Genomic DNA, 19,176 nt, shown 5'->3' with positions numbered 1-19,176 from the left:
AGGAAGGTTCAGTGTGAACGCATTAAAGAGAGGTTTATGGGATGTCAATGACAAATGATCATTGCAAAATGAAGATGTGGGTGAACTTCTGCCAACAGAGGAATTTGTAGTGAACTTCTGCTGAGTACTATGAAGGTAACCCCGAGGGTTTGCTCTGTTCTTATGAGACAAAAGTTGAGAAATTCCTTGATTCAAGTGAGTAGAACAAGGTAAGAAATGTGGGATAAATATTTGATGAAATAAGATAGTTTGATTTCCCCATCTTCATTTTCCTATGTTCATTTCCTTCACTTCCACCTTCCCCTTGTTTTCATTAAATGCTAAATTCACTTTCCCTGTGCAACTTCCCCATTGACTGCTAAACTGATTTGCAGTGTGATACTAATGAAAATACTGTGAAGAATAAAATGAAGTTGTTGTCACGGTGTTTACAGTTGTTTGCTTAAAAATAATTTAACTGTTTAAAGAGAAAAAATGTTCTAAGAAGTTTCAAGGGCATAATATTAAAACAGGTCATCAATAAGCCTGTGATGTTTCTTGGGGGATGAGACAGATGATCTGCCTGGTAGTGATGCTGAGGAAGCATTTTAAAAATCTTTGAAAGTATACACAAAATCTGTGCGAAAGGAATTAGTTCCTTTTTAAACATACAGGCAATTCATTTGTGAACGATCCAATTTTGTTTTCACCAGTGAGTTGGAAATTGCCATATTAATTTATTTCATAGTAAAAACAGCAGTGGGAGAACAAAACAGGTTTGTTCTATGCTGCATTTAAATGAGTCTGTGTGCAGGCTTTACTGGGGTAAATATACCCTTTGTTGTTATGTGTGCTCCTTGTCCTATGGTCCCCCCAGATCCCTTAAAGAGAATTCCGTTAAAATTAATTTTTGCACTTAAACATGTGGTTGTGGTTGTTAGTGGGGGACTTTTATTTTATTTTATTTTATTTTATTTTATTTTATTTTATTTTATTTTATTTTATTTTATGCAATGAATACTTAACGTCTAGTGATTAGGCAAAATTATCTTTCATTTCCAAAGATGCGTGGAGCTTCTCATCAATAAATTATTTCTATACTATTGTACTGTAAGTAAATTGTAAGTGATCTCATGTGTAGTAACTAGATTATTTGGAGAGTATGGATGTGTCCAGAAAAACTGTAATCAGTATGTCAAAACTATAATTCAAACTACGGGAAGCTTTTGGAGTTTTCTAAGTATTGCCTTTTTCAGATATTGATTTATAGATCCAAGAATAACACACTTCTGTAAGACCTTTCTTAGCAGAGAAAGATATCCCTCACTTCACAGCCACATCTTACTCGTGTCATTGCTTTCTGCCAATATGTACATTTTCAAGAATAAAGCAAAGGAAGAGTAAGATTTCATCAAAAAACACCTGGAGAACTCCCTAAGATTTGCAATGACTTCCATCTATGTCTAATTAGAATATATATATATATTTGTTTCCTATATACAGTTCATTATATACTTTACATGTGGCCTGAGACAAAGTACAGTTTGTTTTACTTTATTTTCTTGTATATCCCAACCAGATGCTATCAATTTATGTGTAGGTACAGAGATATCAGTTTGTGTTACACAAGATTTATGGATTTCAAGATAGACATAATGAACTTGCTCTGAGCTTGTGAGATGAATAGTGATGTCTGAGTTCAAAGTAACTCTATTCACTGTAATGCAAATGAGAGCTAAGGGAAGCAAATAGTTAGTTAAAAGGTTAATATCAGGAAAATAGAAGGATCTTCTGTCACTGATCACTTAAACTTTAGAAGCTCACATGCCTCCTTACAATCTAACCAGTACAAGAGAGAGACAATGGAAGCCAGAAAGAGATACACTTTATCTATCACATGCAAACTTTTGGGAGATTTCTTGTTGAATGACTTGAGGGGTTATTTATTTATCTTTTTAATATTAATCATAAAATATATTATTTACCTGCACTATTGATTTCATATTTTAATGTCATTTATGCAGATTTAAATGGAATTCTCAGAAGAAAATAAAAAACAAGAACCAGTAGTTTGGGAATGTTTATGAAAATTGGAACGTAAATATTAGTATTTAAAGTAATTGCAAAATTCCTGAAAGCATTTAATAATGACAGCAGAACTGTGTAAAGACATTCACTTGTTTATTGTTCTGGTTTCTTTTGTTGTTGTTGTTTTGTTGATATTATTGTTGTTTGTTTTATTGTTGTTTCTTTCTCTTTTATTTATTCTTTTTTTTTTTTTTTTTTTTTTTTTTTTTTTTTTTTTTTTAATTGTATTACCTGGGTTAGTTCCTTTCTGTTCTGATTTGAACTGTAACAGTAAGAGGTCACATAACTGTTCTTTCAGCTCCCATTTTTACCTTTGTCACATTAAATATGAGGGCACGTACATTAGCTTTGGAGCAAATATCCTATATGCCACAGGTTTCTATATTTTGTTTTGCATTATTGGGTGCATTCTTTCCTTTTGGATGAAACAAACAGAAAACATCTTGCTCTGGAAACTCACATAATGCACTCCAACTGCATATCCAATATATGAAACAGTGTGGATAGTATGGAAATTAAGCCTCTGACAAACAAAGTGTCAGCACCTCTTAGTGAAATGTTACATTTTACAGATCCTACCTTATCTGTCTCTTTATCTTGGTGATAACAGGTATAATCAACTTCTCTTAAAGCAAGTGTGCTTGTGTGCATTCTTCCACGGATGTACATGTTCGTAAAGTATTCAGATTTTACATAGATAATAAGAACTGGAGCAAGGATTTTGAGACAAGTTTTTAGCCTAAGAAGGATGTGGGGAAATTGTGACTGTAGTTGTAATACTGTGATAATTCTGTGTAAGGAAAAAATACAGGAAGCCTATACCCACTCCAAAATTCAAATTAGGAATTCCTGGAGTATGTTAAATTTACCTCATATCTTTTACATATGTGGGGTCATCTTAAATGATTAAATGGTCTTCAGATATTACTCTTCTAATGACTTATGTTAATTTTCAGTTTTAGTAGGAAAGAAAATAAAATTGTCTATCAGACACTTTTGGAGAGGAAAAAGAAAGAACTCGCTGTTTAATATTTCAGATTAAAAACTTCTGCTCTTCTAAAAAGCATAGAGCGGACAGCTTAAAAGTAGGAAGTCTAACAATAGTAAAAAAGGGCAATGGACATCAGTATATTCCAAAAATATATTTCCTTCCCTCTTCTCAGTAAGTCTCAACTGCCTGCTTCTGGGTAATATTTAGAGTGACAGACTGAAGCCTGAATGTTTTAATGTCTACATCTCCTCTTCAAATTTATGTACTTCCATCTTGGATGTCCTCTTTCCCATGTTACATGTTTTTAGTGTAGAAAGAGCACTGGCAGAAAAGCAGGCTATAGTCTTTGTATATTTTATTAATGTGCACATGTAGTGGTGGGTCACATCTTCTGACATTAAATTTTAGGGTTAGAAAACATATTTTTATAGTATTTTATTTTCAACTAAACTTCATCCTCTAAGAATCTAAGAAAGATAATCAAGAAACAAACTATAGCTTAAAGTCTAATGACAGAATGAGATAATTGTATCAAGTTATAGCAGTAAAAAAAGAAGTACGATAAAATATGTATTGTACAAGAGTTCAACAAATAATAATAATAAAAAAACTATTTTAAAAAGTTTAGTATGTTTATGTATATATATATACAAATTTGGGCTTCTTTTCAATTTTTATATATGTCCATGTGTACACTTGCATAGAAATGACAAAACTTTATATAAATTATTTCTCTTGCTGAGAATTATTGATTGGAAGACAGCTATAGTTCTCAAAATTTAGCCAAATAGTATACTCTCTATTGTTCAGAGTTTTATAATTTTCTTTAAAAATCTGCCTCGATAGTTCTAAAGCCAAATTCTTATGTATGTTTAAAAGCTAAACAGACACAGTGTACAACTTAGTTTTCCAGATTTTAATTTTTTTTAATTTAATTTTTTTTTTTTTTTAGAAGTTCTAAGATATATAAATTTGGACACATAGTCAAGTCTATTACAATTTCTGTAATTCTTCACAGAATTGCAGTATATTCTGCCTTGTGACGACCTTTTTAAAAATCATTCTGAAACACTGCTGCAGTCTTTCAGTGTTTCGTAATATGTTTTCATGACTATATTGCAATATAGCAAAAATATCTAGCATGCTGTGCCACAAGTATCACCTTTGCTTCCAGTATGAAATAAGACTGTCCATATAATTTCAAACAGATATTGGAATTGTGGAATAGGTTTTGGAATTCTACTAGAAGACTGATAGTATCTTTGAAGTTCTTATAAATCTACATCTTGCTCTAAAATCTTGTAAACCAAGTGACTACTGTATGGCCTAAGCTTCCTATAGGGAGTATTAAAAATTCTCTCCCTGGACAAAAGAGGCCAAACAAAACTGAAATAATGAAACTCAGCACATTGTTAGTATTGAAATTCCCATCTCTGTTGTTTTGTCTATATTTCTTTCTATCTGTACGTAGTAGAAATGCAAAGTCACGCCCTGAGAGACTGCTGGAAAATCAGGGCCAACCAGGGGAGCCCAGCAGCATGCATGATGAGCTGCATTCCCTCCATCCTTGAGGGAAGGGGTAGAGCCAGGTTCCACCTTTTCCCGGAACTCAGTTATGGGTTGGTAGTGGAGGTAGGTTATTTCTGGAGATTCCTGCTACCTGCGGTCTCCTAAAGATAAGCAGGATTTTTCTTTTGTTTCTGTATCTATAGTTGCTGCATTTGGGTTTATCTTCTCTTTCTACAGCCTAGGGCTTTGCTACTATGTGATTGTTGCTGTGTTTTCCATCGCATTTTAGTGTTAAGCTGTGTTTGTCTACCTGTTCACTTAAGAAGAGAACATAGATGTGAACATGTTATCAAATATGAGAATTCCAATATGGCATTTTAGATGAAGTTGTTTTGTTGGCTAAATTACTTTTTAGTTTCCTTTTATGGCACACAAGAATCCAACAGCTCCTACAAAATGAAATATTTATGTTGCTGATACAAACCAAAGGAAATGGATAAATCATATATTCTAAAATAATGATATATTAGGAAGAACAAACTTTTTTGATGTTGTGGTTTAAGTTTGTGGATTTTCATGGATGGAAGAAGAAATAGCGATATGGCTGTTATATTCAAGTTACTGAGTTTTTAAGTAGCTTGCCACTGGTTGTTACATGAAGTAGCAGCTTCAGAAAGAGAAGAGATGTGAATTATGTTTATTCTAAAAGACAAACTGAGCTTAACAGGTGGCTTTCATCTGAAGTGTTTTCCAATAAGTTTTACCCTACTGTGAAGAGGAATAAATGACTTGGGAGCTTTACAGTTGGGCTGTTGCACAGTCAGGTCTTGGCCAGTCAGGTAATGATTCTTCCAGGCAGTTTATTTGTTTTCAGAAGCAGATGTTGTACCTGTGTGAGCAGAAGAGAAGGAAATTCTAGAGGGAAAATATTTTAGAAAGAAATTTTGGATACCCAGAACTGGTTGTCCAGGGTCAAGTCCAGGCAGTTTTTCAAAACTGCCAAGGTGAGAAACTCTATAATAAATCTGACCATCCTTTTCCATGCTCAGTCACATTTGCAATAAATAAATGCTTCCCGTTTTTAAGGTAAAATATTCTATGTTTCAATTTATGCCAGTTGTTTCTCACCATGTCACTGGGTACTGGGAAGATCTTGGATCTGTCCTGTTTTCACCCTCCTTTCATGTATTCAGAGAGAAGAGCTCACCCAAGCTTTCTTTCCTCGACATTTGACAGTTCCAAATCTCATCTTTTTCCCCAGAGAAAAGCTCCAGTCTCTTTCACTTATCCGTGGTCCTTCATTGGAGTCTCCATTTCTCTTTTGCACTGTATAGTTTAGGTTTGGACATAGTATTTTAACTGTCCTTAGGCTCAGTAGAGGAAAGGGAAGACTTTACTCAACTTATTGGGGGGCATTTGGAAACAAAAACAAATGAAAAGACTGACAGAAAAAATCTCATAGGAAGATGATACTTTTTCTCTCAATAACCACCAATCTTTTTTCTTTTCTCTTTTTTTGTAAATGATATCCTAATAGATAAATAGCTTTACAGAATAAACTGTTTTACACAGTTTTCAAGATTGAATTCAAGATGGAATTGATTATTTGTAATGATTAAAACAGCAAATCAATATTCATGTAGTTACTCATGTTTTCTTTGCAATCTATTAACTTAAATCCAAAATTCTAAGTTTAATGTTCTTTATCTAAAATTAAAAGAAAATACAAAAAAGATGTTACATGATGATCTGTTTGCACTTTGCACTGACAATATACAATTATTAATGTCTGGGTCTGCAGTGCAGTCCCAACTAGAATCAGAAATGTCAGTGTCATAGTACTAGTAGTAAACCTGGTGCAAGGCACAACGAGAAACTGATCATTTCTTAATCTCTCTGGAAAGAGATTCTGTTTACATGTACTGATTGTAGTGAATGATTAGATCTCAGCAAGAGTTTGTGCAAGCTCCAAAGATGGGTTGTTGGGACAAAGGCTTAAGGATCTTTTGCTTAAAATAATAATAATAAGCTGACTGTAGTAGTTAAGTAGAGATGATGAGTCTACTAATTAAGTAGCTTGTAGTAGGCTCTGTGGGGCTGGTGATTACTGTGACACAACCCTCAAAAAAATTAGTTGTTGTTGACCATGCCTTTTCACTTCAGCTGGTGTCACTTTGTTAATTTGGATGCATATTTATTTTATGCAGTGGGAGTTTGGGATGGGGGGAGAACAGAGAAAAAAACCTAAGCATTGATTCCTCAAAGCTTTTCAGTGTCTATTTATGTCTGATTGATGGAGAGCACAGTGAACATCTGCCTCTTGGTGGTTTATTTGGCTATTGTTCTCTGGATTCTTTAGATCTAAGGCTATATTCCCCTGTATTCCCATTTATTCACTTACATATCTATTTGCTTACTGTTTGTTGTAGGGACCTGGATATCCATTTCACTGAATATTCAGGTGTGAGAAAGCTGTTGAGGGTAGATAACTAGAACTTCAGAAAGTTGAATTAGTTGTAACTGAAGAGAGAATTTGCCTGTTTACTAAGGAGCACAGCTGGTCTTTGGTCTTTGAACATATTCTTTTTAAAATTATATTCAAAGTTTGATAGGGTAGAGCTAAGCTAAGGCTAAAACTTAACTACTGTGTGTAATATTATACTACCCTGCTTAAGCTACCTATGTAACATAGAAGTTGGAAATTAGTAACTTTGTCCAACAATTTTGGCACTAAATTTGTCTGGAAAAATTCAGCTCTGTCTTCCTTGCAAGCTGGTGTAATGAAAAAAAAAGTGGTTTACAGTTAAAGATCAACAATCTGTTAAAAGTTTTGATAATTTTTGTTAGCAAAATTTTATGGTGGCATGGAAAAACATTACATATCTTTTTGGCTTATCTGCTATGGCTAAATGTGTCAGTTATCCAGATTTTTAGCTGTCAGTCCAGTTTGTGCCAAGTATGGGAAAATACTGTCACTTTCTTCCCTGGAAAATTTAAAAAGATAATTATGAAAACATACATAGATAGCCAGTAAAAAGCAGACACAAAGAATAGGTAGGAGAAGGATAATTTGAGTATAAAAAGATAAAGTTTGTGAAGCTGTGAAAAATTCCCATACTTAATATATTGAACACAGCTATATAAAAAACATGCTATCATTTGTCAGCTAAAAAACTTTTAAGTATTTATTTCACATATGAATATTAAGGCTGGTCCTATGCTTTTTCTTTTTTTTTTTTTTTTTTTTCTTTTTTCTCCTTTTTTCCTTTTTCTTTTTTTCCTTTTTGACCTGTAACTTGGAAGAATGCTGCACAGGGAATGAATTTCATGCTAGCAGACACTTTTAAGACTAGATTTAGCTGCAGTCACATTAGCTTAGATAATGGGAGAATTTTTCTTCATTGAAAATGCTCCCTGTCGCTTAAGAAGAACTCACTGAGGCAGCCTGCCATCTAGCTTTTTCACAGCAAAATAGGCTTGCAGACTGCAGATGAGAGACTCGGGAGCAGAGACAATTTTAACTTAGCCATCCCTAATTTATCTCAAGCTTTTTCAATTCATCTTCACTGCTCTGTGCACATTGGAACACCAGATTGTCAACCCCTGGGAACAGAATGCAACCAGGGAACTAGAGAGCTGTCACATCCTGAGAAATATTTAAATTGTGCCGATTTTCTTCTGGAGTGCTGAGCAGAGGGAATGAAACTCTCCATCAAGTCATAGCTTTGCGAGCAATAGATCAGAGGATACTGCCAGTTTTTCTAATGGATTATTGTTATCGGGCAGGTTCTTCCTGAAGGTATGTAGTTACTCTCTCGATTCATTACCCACACTATTTATCAGGTAATGATATAATGAACTAGTAATCCAGATACATTAAGAAAGATGTTAACTAAGTAATCTGTATGAATTGAGTGATGGCACTTTATTGCAGCATATTTGCAGGTAGTATACTCTGATATACTTACTGTCGGTGTTTTGAACCTGCTGCCAACTGCTTTGTCAGCAATCCCCCTAGGCAAATAAGAATGCTTAACCTTTAAAAAAAAAAAAACAAAAAAAAAAACAAACACATTGTGCTGCATAATACATATCCACAAGTTAATACTGACTGCCCTGCCCAGAGAATGTTATTTTTTCTGCAGCACTTAATAAGGAAAAGAAAAATCATATTTCTAATTTTATATGTGCTATAGGTGAGTATTTATATCACAAAATATTTTCCAAACATTGGTAAGGGTGCAACTCCTCATAAAGTACTATGACTTAATTCTGATGTTAGATGTTTCCTTGTTAGCTGTGATATTCGATCCTTTTGCATGAGGAAATAAGTATCTAATTCTGAAAATCTCCAATGTGAAATATGCAACAGAAGCCTGTTGTTGCATCTGTACTGACAGACTCTTAAAGAGCTTCTTAGTAAAGCACAAGGTTTATATACCAGAACTGGGGGTTTAAAAAACAAAATCTGTAAGGAAGATTTTCTTGCTTTTTAAACTTTTGAGTTTAAATAAAAGTTACAGCATCTGCTTTCTAGTCTGGAAATCTTACTGCATGTCTGTCAGCGCAGCTTGTGAGGCAAACTGACCTAAAAATGAAGGATCTCTCTAAATTGCAGAAGCAGACAGACATTTTTGAACAGTTCAAAGCGCGGGAGTTGCTGCAGATATGGAAAAAGCACTGCCTAGTAATACTCCAGATATGGAATAAAGCTAAGGTAGCTTTATTTGGATTTCTAGCTGAGTGCAAGCTCTGGCACTTGAACACAAAAACACAAATGTAGGGCTAAGTAAGAGTTAAATCCTAAAATAAAATGTTACCTGTAATTTCTCTATTCAGTGCCCTTTCCATACTGCTGTCATTCTCCCAAAAGTAAATGATGTATAGGCTTGTGTATGGAGCACTTGGTAGTGAATATTCTGAACTGGATGTTTAGTTGCAGGTGACAGACAGTTGTCAGATATTTTCACGTACTGCTGAGAGAAAGCAATATGGCAGTAACAGGTAAACAAGATAGGGGCTGGAGATTTCAGAGGCAAATAAGGGGTTAAAATCTGTAAGTCTGAGATAAGAACCCTTTTCAGTGTGCTTAGATACCCTTATTTATAGAATATTTTCAAGGGATTGATTAAAAAATTCTGGCAGTATGTGTTGCATACATGTGTTGCAACTTCCTTTTCCTGAAAGTTCTTTTCCTTAAAAAAAAAAAAAAAAAAAAAAAAAAGATTGATTCTGTCCCATTTCCAATGAACTCTGTTGAAGTATTTCTTTTCCTATGGACACTGGAAAGACTGAAGCAGATAAGCTTTCACTAAACTCTCCCTAGAGGCTTCTATCATCAGCAAGATGTTTTTTAAGGGAAGTATTTATGCTGCATCTGTTTGTCCCAATCTCTCAAGCCTCTGGGTCAAATATATAGACTCCTCTTAAAATGCTAGCACCAATGGATGTTTCAGAATTTTATGCTATTGCTTTTGATCTTTAAAGCCTCAGAAGGTAATATAAGCATTTCTTATTATAGACTGTTCTTTTAAAAACCTATTCCATTTTTTTTTTTCATTGGGTCCAATTGTATGCTTCTTCCCTCTAAATGCTGTGCCACTTGAAAACTAACTAATTATGCAGAATTACTCCTAATACATGGAGCTGAGGAGTAACCAGTAGAAAAATAAAAGTCTTTGATTATATTTACTTCAAAAGAATATGAAAGAAAATAAATGTATAAGCAGAAGAATGGGAGAGTGTTATGAAATAACAGAAATAAATGATATAATATCATTTTAATATATTTATATTCAGTCTTTATCTTCACATTGGTATTCTTCTGTTTTATTTCTGTATGAATTGCAGTCACAGCTATGCCCTCCCTTGCCAACTTATGAAGTCCCATATTCAAACAATATAATGTATTATTAAATATTGATAGGACATTTATGTAAGTAACCGTATTAAAAAGTGTGGCATAGCATTAAAAAAAAGAAAACCAGTTAACATTCAGGAAGGAAGAAAACTCAGACACAGTTTGTTTGTTTTATTTTCCCCCAAAAAATCCATTCTCTTTAAAGTGTGGTCTTTTGCCTGTCTTGGTTTGACTATTAGTTTGATTTTTTTTTTGTTTTTTTGCTATAAAGATTTCTTCAAAACAAAACAAAACAAAAAACCCACCAATTTTATTTATTTATTTATTTGTTTGTTTGTTTATTTATTTATTTTTCCCTGATTAAAAACAAAAAAACAAACACAAAGCAAACAAGCAAAACCCTCAGGAACATACTTTAGTATAGCAAATGGGCATATCTTTTTCATATTCTTTAGCACTGCACAGTCACTAACACTTATCTCCTCCACTTTGATTTAGTAAGCTGAAGTGTTGACTGTATTCCTTTCTAGATAGCTTCTTAAATTCCATTACTTTCTTTTCTTTGTGCTAGATAAATCATAAAATAAAGGAACAGTTTTGGCCTTTTTTTGTGCAGTGCTCTTAGTTTTCACCTGTTCTTATTTAAGAGTTTTTTGCATTTGTGGTACGTTCTACCAGGTTAAGTCTCTAGAAAATACAGACACTACACAGAATTTGATGTATGAAAAAGGCAACTTCTTTCCCTAGTTTGTGTTATTCAGTGAATTTATAGTAACTGTTTCCTATTCCATACTGAGAATATGAGTAGAATCACTTAAAGATTTTGAAAAAGATAAATAATGACTATTCAACATTATCTGTTCATTGAACTCTAACAAGTTACTACTGGTAGAAGAGCTTAAAGAAAGAAGTGCATTGGAGTCTGGATAATAATAGAACTTGCTAAGTCAGAATGAGTGTTTTCAGGTAAAACTCGATAGCTCTAACATGAGGAAGTATTCTGACCTTTAATTTTTTTCATACCTTTAAGTGTCTTTTTAGGTTTCAGTACTGCTTTGTCACTCTTTAGAGAATTAACAGAGTGTATTCTTTCACGTGCACCTTTTACACAGCTGAAAAACACAGTAATTCTGTGAAGAGCAAGATAGATCTAATGACAAACAGCACACTCATAATTTATCAATTTTGATAGAGCAAAACTGAAAGGATGATTTCCCCTGAGAATCATAGGATATCAGGAAAGAGACAACATAAGAACTAGCTCATGCTTTCAAGACTCTCTTATTTTGGCTGAAACTCTTCAATGTGTTTTCAAACTATGATTCAACTTCTTAAACTATGGACTACTCTGCATAACTATATTAGGTATTAAGTCCAAAAATGTACAGGCCTCTCATACGTTTTGTGCTCTGTCTTCCAGCCCCCTCATTCAGCTATGGGACATGACATCTGTGATGCTGATCTTTTATTTTTTTTTTTATTTTTTATTTTTTTTAGAAATAAACAATTAAGTACTAAATGTCTCTCTTTCTGCCTGACTCTAACAACACTTTTCACAGTCAAGAATTTGGATTGCAAAATAGCAAAACTTTGGTTCCTTATATCCCAAAAGATAAATATTTTTAAAGTAGCTGTTCTTCATGCTGAAAGGTATATAGCTCACAAAAGTATTGACAAGTCTGTTGTTAAATTAATTAACATTATCTTCCAAGTAATAGCATACTTGTTTTTTTAGTATTCTATACATATGTATTTCAAAATAGATCTGAATCCCTTTTTTCTAATGCTGATCATATCTTAATAAATTTTCAGCAAAATACTTCTTTGAAAATTTTTGAAAGACTTTTTTTTTTTTATGCTTCCCCAAATGAGATTATGCCTCATTTGAAAACCTGTCATAACTACCTCCATTTACTTTCTGGTAAGTCTTCATTTCAGATTAAGAAAAGATGAAGATATATATGCATATGATTTCAGTTTTATTGTAGTGTCTTAATTGTACATTTTAGTGTTTACCATACCTTTTCAGAAGAAATTAAATGTGCTTTAAAAAGTAAAAGGGATATGCTCTTCATATATATATATATATATATATATAAATAATATGCAGGAAAAAAAAATATATATGTATGTGTGTGTGTATATATATATATATATATATTTTTTTTTTTTTTCCTGCATATTGTTGATGGTGGAAACTATCCTGAAACACTTAGTTATGGCATCTTCTTATTTCCAGTAAATGCCTAGAGTTCTTTCCAGGTGTAATTCCAAATCATGTTTGTTTTTTGTAACTTCATTCTTGCTTTTCTATCTTAATGCAGTCATCACAATTTCTTCCTCATGTAGAGAGATAAATAACTTCCCTGAAGGAATTATAGTTATAAATCTTGTTCTGAATGTCAATTAATATCCAATTTACCTCCTTCTTGCACTACTAGAAATCACTACACTGAAGTCAATGGAATAAATGAGAATGGAATCAGACTCATTGTGTATATGGACCCCTGTTTTCTCCTACATGCTGATCAGCATGAATTTTCTGTCTTACACAGAATTTCAAGGGTAGATTATTTGTTTGAACATAGAAATACTTTTGTTTTGATCTTTCAGCTGCTACTGAAGACTAGTAATATTTTTCAGATTTCTGTGTCTTCTGAAATTGTGGAAGCTGCTTCATTAGAATTTAAAGCAGATTAAAATAAAAATCTGTTTCAAAGAATTTTAAAGAGTTCTTTGCTTCTTTTTCATATAATGTCCTAAATTTTTGTTATTTTAAGAGTGTGAGACATATTATATTATGGGCATTACTTAAGTATGCTTCTAAGATGTGTTGTCATTGCATTTACTTGTGTGTTTAAAAAAAAATAAAAATGGGACTTTTAGTTTGAGTAACAATTCTGGTTATGAAACCTTGATAAATACACATATTTCCATGTGAACCAAGAATCACAATCACAAAATGGCTTAGGTTGGAAGGGACATCAAAGATCATTTAGTTCTAGGCTTCCTGTTGTGGGCATCCACAGCATCTCTAGGTAATGTGTACCAGTACCTTACCACTCTATGAGTAAAGAATTTTAAGCCACTTTTTGTCCTTGTCTGATCACTGTCAGATCATGTAGAAAGTCAGTTCATGTCCTTAGCTTCCTTCAAGTGCTGCAAGGCCACAGTGAGGTCTCCTTGGAGTCTTCTGCCCTCCAGGCTGAACAAAGCCAGCTCCCTCAGCCTATTTCACAGCGCAGGTGCTCCAGCTTTCCAACCATTTTTTGTGAACTTTCTCTGGACCCACTCCAGCAGATCTGCATCCTTCTTCACAGGGCTTCTCTTGAAGATCTCTTCCAAACTGTACATATATCTGGGATTGCCCTGACTCAAGTGCAAACCCTTGCACTTGGCCTTGTTGAAAATCTTTAGGTTTATGTGAGACTGTCTTGGTGTCCCTCCAGATGGCATTCCTTGTGTCAAGTGCATCACTCAGTTTGGTGTAATCCTATCATATTGCCATATAGAAAGCCAACAGCATCCTGATCTACATCAAAAGAAGTATGGCCAAGAGGTCAAGGGAGATTCTCCTGCCCCTCTACTCTGCTCAGCTGAGGTCTCATCTGGAATGCTGTGTCTAGATGAGGAGTCCTCAGTACAGGAGAGACACATTAGCATGTCCAGAGGAGGGCCACAAAAAGATCCAAAGGATGGAACACCTTTCCTATGAGGACAGGCTGGGAGAGCTGGGACTGTTCATTCTGGAGAAGAGAAGGCTGTGAAGTGACATGTTAATGGCCTTTCAATATCTAAAGGGGAACTACTGGAAAGAAGAGGACAGACTCTTTAGCAGGGTCTGTGGTAATAGATCAAGGGGAATGGGTTTCAAGCTTAAAGATGGTATAAAGAAAAAATCTTTTACAGTGAGGGTGGCAAGGCACCAGAACAGGTTGTGGTGGATGATTAGTCCCTAGAGACTTTTAAGGTAAGGCGGGAGCAGGCCTTGGGGAACCTGATTGAGCTGTGGTGTCGCTGTTCATTGTGGGGGAGTTAGACTACATGACTTTTAAAGATCCCTTTTGACTCTAAGGAATCTATGATTCTCAAACTTTCTGAGAGTGTGCTTGAGCCCACTGTCCAGGTTATTAATTAAGATGTTGAGCACCAGTCACAAGAATGACCCTTGGAGGACACCACTTGTGATTGTCTTCCAACTTGACATGGAACCACTGACCACAACCCTCTGGCTGCAACCATCCAACCAATTCTTTATCCACCAAATAGTCCAGGCTTAAACTAAGGAGTATTTCTAATTTGTCTTTTCAAATGTTTAGCATTTTGCTCTACATTAATGATGAAGGAGTTCTCCATAAAATCAAAATACACTTTGAATCAAGGAGGAGCTGATAACTGATTCTAGTTTTGCATTCTCTCTACAGTTTTCCCTCATCCCCGTTTTCATAAGCTTCAATTTGCCAAGTTGAAGAAATACAGGGACCACTGTGCTTTTAGAAGCTGTATATTTGTACAGTAGCTAGAATTAACAGGGGTAATACGCTATCTCATGCATCCTTTTTCTGTTGTGAAATTGTGAAGAAAAAGGACATTGCCAAACTGAACAGATTTTTTAAAAGTCAGACTCCCAAAATATTTAAAAACTAATATAAATGTTTTGGTTTATTTCTGTATTCCCAAAAACATTCATAGATCTGTTGCAATTAATGTATCCCATTCTGAAATTTAGGGTTGCTATTTAGCACTTTGATGCAACCAAAATATCACACTGGTCTTCCTTGCTTAGCAGTCAATACTCTCCTCTTCATCTCTGTCTCATGTTCAAGACAACATTTTCCTTCTTAATATAATTGTTGTGAACCAAATATGTATTTTACTCTATTCTCTAATGAAGCAATTCTCTGCTGTACCTCTCCTCCTCCTTCTGTTTATGAAGTTCTTCAGATTACTTCAGGTTGCGTGAAATAGACTGCCCTTTTCTACACAGTACTGGAGGGCACATGTTTCAATGGTAGAATTCTCCATAGGAAGGAGGACATGAATGAGTATGATGTAATCCAAAAAGGATGTGGTGCTATGTCCTTTCTCTCTTTCCCTTACTTATTCTGGACAGGCTTTTCAGCAATTTGCTTCATGCTATCACTAGAGCTTGCCAAATCCCTCCATGAACCCCTCAAAGCACAAGACTGATGGAAAGCTAATCTAGCAGGAAAAAGTTTTCCAATAGTATAGCAACTGAATCATGTCAGCTAAGTTCCCGTTGAATCTGAGACCACATTCACATCAGGAAAAGACCAGAGTGACTGAGGCTGATAATAGAGTAGGGTGCAAAGAGGAATTTCCTTCTTTTGTTGCAATAAACTGTTAGATCTCAGCAACTATAACATTTAACCCTACCTTAAAGCTGCCTTGTACTCTTCGTATGTCTCCTTACCTTCAGCTGAAAAGTGTCAGTGGAGGAAAAGCACAATCTCTGATCACATTCAGAGGTTTTATTCCTCCAGTGTGTGCCTCCCTGGGGAAAAGCAGTCTAGAAGACGAACACTGAAATGGAAGTCACTCAAGGCTTTGAAACTTCCCCTGCCATCAAATATCCCGCTGCAATAATAATCAAGATGTCAACTCAAAAAGGATCTCTGAGAGACAGCTCTATGATCTGTTGAATCTACCTCAACCAGGCCTAAAACTAGGGGTTTTATAAAAATTGGAAAAATATGTTTACATGTAAAAAAGTTGTGAAGACTTAGTTTTGGCTTCTTCTTAAACACTATGTGAAGTTTCTGGGTAAATCTTGTAATGGGCAATTCTTTATCAGTTTTGAAGTTTTAATTATGCATTTTACTTTTAATCTTCACCTTGATTGGCATTGTTTTTTCCCATGTGTTCAGAAAAAGAATAATTATTAAGCAAAATTACCCAATACAGTAAAAAACAATATATATATATATTTTAAGATTATGAAATGTTTTGTTTTGTTTTCCTTTGTGTTTTGTTTTGAGGGTCCGAGTGTCTCCTTTAACAGAGAAGTTATGCTTTGCACAAAAACTCCGATTTAATGCATAATTCAAGAAAACTTTTATGGTAAACAATAAATGTGTTTGGTCTTGTATGATCCAGGAGCTAGGCTACGTGTTCTTAATTGTCATCTACTGGTTTAGTGGTGTTGCATATCGATCATCTACTTTATTTAAAAAAGCTGTAAAATTACTTTGTAAAATTACTAAGTTACTTTGGTTTCCACTGGAATTCTTTGTCACAATATCATACTTACCTTTCTTCTTCTTTTTTTTTTTTTTTTTTTTTTTTTTTTTTTTTTTCTTTCTTTCTTTCTTTTGTTTCATATTTACAACTCGTCATTTGTGATGGGGAAATGGAGAAAGTAATCTTCTGGTAACTGCACATGTTTGTGAGAGAAGATAAATAAACGAAGAAGACACTGAATTTAATATCTTTGGTTAAAATGAAATGATAATAAAATATGATTTTAGCTTTAGAACAGTGAACCACTTTCTGCAAAATATATTTAACCTGAGATGTTATCCAAAGAAAGACTGCAGTCTGAATCCTTATGCAAGGCTGGAGAATTATGAAGGGTTAAGATAATCCTATTAGGATCCCCTCTGTTGTGGTTGTTATATCAAGGGTTTTATTATACAATCAATTTGTCCCCTAAGATTCAGAATGATCTTCAAGGTGATGGTGAGAATGGAGTTCATGTTACAACTGATAAAGACCTATTGGTCTAAATGGTAATATTATCCCAGCAGAAGCCAATATAGAAAATAGTCTCAATTGCCAAAATTCTTGATTCTGTAGCACTTGAAAAACAAGCTATAGAATGAACACATCTCCTCCATAGAGGAGAAGGATGAGAGATTGAAGGTTCTGCTGTATGCAGCTGTAAAATGGTGCTCAAACAATGTATTGACTGATTGTTTGATCTGCTACATTAAATTTCACGAATTCTATTTCTCCACTAAGAAAAAATGTTGGTTTTTTTGTTGTTTTTTTTTTCTTTCCCCCATATTTGAGTGGTACGAGTCAGCATATTAGTAAAGAAAGCCACTTTCTGAGGGAGAAAACCAACATGCCCATGTACTGTGAATATTTGTGAATATTTGTGAATACTGAAACTTAAGCATAAATCAGACTGCAAATATGGGTTATCACCAGAATTGTTTGATTACCTCTTTTACTGAATAGAATTACTGTGATATCTTAGAGGGAAAAATATATACAGGGATTTGTTATCGGAAGTGTTTATTGATCAGAAGTTATCTTCACCGGAAGCAAAACCAAATTTAGTAGCTACAGTATTTGCAACAAAACTATAAAAAAAATTTACATTGTCAAAATAATTTTAGAATAGTTTGGGGAAAAATAAATAAATAAATAAATAAATAAAAAAGCAAGGAAAGAACAAGAAAAGGTTTCTTAACAGACGGTAACAGAAAAGCAAAAGTAGGAACTATTTGCACACCCAGTCACCCAGTACTACCTCCTTCTGTCTGTAGGCAGGTAATATATCTGAAATGTTTCTGCGCTGAGTAGTATTCATATGATGAAATATTTTTTGGTTTTGTTTTTTTGTTTTTTGTTTTGGTTTTCTTTGTTGTTTTTCCAATGGTCAAAAATAACATACTAAGTAAGTATATGATATTATATGCTATTTCATGTTCCTTATGTAGAGGATCCAGCCTCCTGAGGGCAGATGTAGTCTGCAAATTCTTGCCTTTTGAGTGTTAATATATATGTAGATAAGTCGAAGGACACTTTCTTACAAAATGACTGTTTCATCTCTGTATTTGCCATGGGAAGAAACATTCAAACAATTTTGTTTTGTTTATATTATGTCTTTTCACATTTTAATAGTATTTCTTGCCATCCCTGGTTTCCATGTTTCATTTTAAAACTTACAAATGAAACTATGAACAATGGATCAGAAAGATCATAATTTTCTATAAAGATACCAAATGGAATCTTTTTTATACAAATCTATATAACTACATCAAATGCCGTCTTTAGTTTACCAGTATTATGAGAAATAGATTACCGGGAACAGGAAGTGAACTCTTACTTGAATTTGAGGATTCTTTTGAAAACAAAACAAAACAAAGCAAAACAAACAAACAACAACAACAACAACAAACACCAGTAAATAATATTATCTTAAACATGGGAAAAGCTGTGTCTTTTAGTACAATATAGTACAAGATTAATACAATTCTATGTGTTTTTCTGATACTGCTTTTATCAGTCTGGCACTGAGAGATGTACAGCTAGCTTCACGTATAACTGAGGTGGTAAATATCAAAGAAACTGTGATCTTTCCAAAATATCTTCCACTATAATTTACCATTTACTTGGAGGAGCGCATAGGATAGTTGCTTTGGAAATGTAAGCTTCTTAATTAACTTTTAAATCACTGTGTTTTTTTTTTTGTTTTGTTTTTTTTCTCACCAATTAACCTGTTAACCTTTTGCAACCTTATTCAGTGCAGAGGTATGTTGTGAGAAACAGAAGAAAGGTGTCATATTCAATCTTTAATATCATTTTAGCAGGATGGAGGTCAGTGCGTACACTCTCCATAAGCTCACTGGGTGACTACAAATGCAGGAAGTCCCATGGCACAGTTTAAATTGCAACTGTTTACCAAAGCTGATTTAAGCATCACTGTCTTGTATAGCAGTCTTCTGTAGATTCATCTTTAGGCACACATCTGCTTGATGTAACAGCATTGTTACTGGCC

The 19,176-nt window shown here is 34.1% G+C and overlaps 1 protein-coding gene across 2 annotated transcripts in view; it reads left to right on the top strand.

The window, feature by feature from the left end:
- Positions 1–8,046: 8,046 nt before the first annotated feature.
- The window catches only part of MGAT4C (MGAT4 family member C), a 248,457-nt gene continuing 237,327 nt past the window's right edge, over positions 8,047–19,176 (top strand). The window contains exon 1 of one of the 2 annotated variants that reach the window (XM_072347725.1): positions 8,047–8,366. The gene's annotated coding sequence lies outside the window, so the exon portion shown is untranslated. The remainder of the gene's footprint in view (positions 8,367–19,176) is intronic. The other variant, XM_072347714.1, reaches the window with a different exon arrangement.

The sequence above is a fragment of the Excalfactoria chinensis genome, chromosome 1 (assembly GCF_039878825.1).
Source record: "Excalfactoria chinensis isolate bCotChi1 chromosome 1, bCotChi1.hap2, whole genome shotgun sequence".
Lineage (NCBI taxonomy): Eukaryota > Metazoa > Chordata > Aves > Galliformes > Phasianidae > Excalfactoria > Excalfactoria chinensis.
This window is presented reverse-complemented; position numbering and strand designations above follow the sequence as displayed.